Source organism: Nicotiana attenuata, chromosome 7 (assembly GCF_001879085.1).
Source record: "Nicotiana attenuata strain UT chromosome 7, NIATTr2, whole genome shotgun sequence".
In the NCBI taxonomy this organism is placed as follows: Eukaryota; Viridiplantae; Streptophyta; class Magnoliopsida; order Solanales; family Solanaceae; genus Nicotiana; species Nicotiana attenuata.
Genome location: NC_031995.1, coordinates 93677750 through 93679986, shown reverse-complemented (window position 1 = coordinate 93679986; position 2237 = coordinate 93677750).

Below are 2237 nucleotides of genomic sequence, written 5' to 3'. Positions count from 1 at the left end.
AGTTCGTCGGTATCCTGCAGTTTGTATTGCCACTGTTGCAGGAAGGTTTATTCTGTTTCATCCTGGGAGGATTTAATCCATTACCTTGGCAACGTGTGAGGGGGTTAAAATTCCTTAAGGACGCACAAGCAAATTGTGGACTCGGAATATTCTTATTCTTTACTGTTTTCTAGTTTCTTTTATTCTTCTAACAATTTTTTTTATTTTGTATTTTAACACAGTAGCGGATTACAAGCTTAAGGAATTTTATACTAACGTTTCTGTGTTGAAATATATATTAAACTGTTATTTATATTTTATATACTGGTTTGGAGACTAAAACCTTCGTGCTTTCTACTCCAATAATTGTTCTATCCGGTTTAAAGTATATCAAAACTTTACCGGAATAATAAACGTACGGGTTTGAAGTATATAAAAACTTCACCATTGTTACGTGTTGTATGTTTGGTTTGGTATTCAGTTTGAAGATATCAAAACTTCACTGATTTAACAAAGTTCCGTTTTGTTTCCAACTTTACAGAAAAATGACGAATGAAAACCAAACTAATGGAAATGTTGCGGGAACGGGTGCTACTGTTACGAATGTTGTTGCCTCGTCAAGCCGTTCAACTCCTGCTCATGCTATGGCACCAGCAGAAAAACCCGGAAAGTTCTCCGGAATCGACTTCAAACGTTGGCAAATGAAGATACTCTTCTATCTTACTACGTTGAGTTTGCAGCGATTTATCAAGGAGGATCCTCCGGTCCTGGCTAAAGACACTCCGAATGATGAACGATTTGTTGTAACTGAAGCATAGAAGCATTCTGATTTCTTGTGCAAAAATTACATTTTGAGTTGTTTGGAAGATAGCTTGTACAATGTCTATAGTGTCATGGAAACTTCAAAAGCGTTATGGAATGCGCTTGAGAAAAAGTACAAGACTGCGGATGCCGGACTTAAGAAGTTCGTGGCTGCAAGGTTTTTGGATTTCAAGATGATTGACACGAGGTCGGTCATAACTCAAGTCCAAGAATTACAAGTCATTGTGCATGACCTCCTTGTTGAAGGTATGGTCATAAATGAGGTCTTTCAAGTCGCTGCTTTCATTGAGAAGTTACCTCCATTGTGGAAGGACTTTAAGAACTATCTAAAACACAAGCGGAAGGAGATGACACTTGAGGACTTGATTGTTCGTTTGAGGATAGAAGAAGACAACAAAAATGCTGAAAAGAAGTCACGTGGAAACTCGACAATAATAAGGGCTAACACTGTTGAGGAGGCGCCACAAAATAAGAAGACAAAGAAGGCTTCTGGACCAAAGAATTACCCAAGAAAGAAAAAGTTCAAGGGTAATTGCCACAACTGTGGAAAATCTGGGCATAAGGTCTGGATTGTCGTGCACCAAAGAATGATAAGAAGAAGAATCAAGCTAACATGGTTGAAAATGCTGAAGAAATGGAGGACTTGTGTGCCATGTTGTCTGAATGCAACTTGGTAGGAAATCCTAAAGAATGGTGGATACATTCTGGAGCCACCCGCCATGTTTGTTCTAACAAGGAGTTATTTTCTTCTTATGCCCCCGCAGGACCCGACGAGACAATTTTCATGGGAAATTCGTCTACAGCCAAAATTGAAGGAGTTGGCAAGATTGCATTGAAGATGACGTCGGGAAAAATAGTGACTCTAAACCAAGTTCTCCACGTTCCAGAAATTCGCAAGAATCTTGTGTCTACCTCACTTCTTGTCAAGAATGGATTCAAATGTATTTTTGTTTCTAATAGTGTTGTACTAAGTAAGAATGATGTGTATGTAGGAAAAGATTACCTGAATGAGGGCCTTTTTAAGCTAAATGTAATAGCAGTTCCTATCAATAAAGTTTATGTTTCTTCTTACTTACTTGAGTCAAACACTTTATGGCATTCACGCTTAGGTCACGTCAACTTCAAAACATTGCGAAAAATGATAAATTTAGATGTATTGCCAAAATTTGATTGCATTAATTCCAAATGTCAAATATGTGTGGAATCAAAGTATGCTAAGCATCCTTATAAGTCCGTTGAAAGGAATTCAAGTCCTTTAGACTTAATTCACACAGATATTTGCGACATGAAGTCAACACCATCTCGCGGTGGGAAAAAGTATTTTATTACTTTTATTGATGATAGCACGAGATATTGCTATGTTTATTTACTTAATAGTAAAGATGAGGCAATTGATGCTTTCAAGCAATACAAGAGTGAAGTTGAAACACAACTAA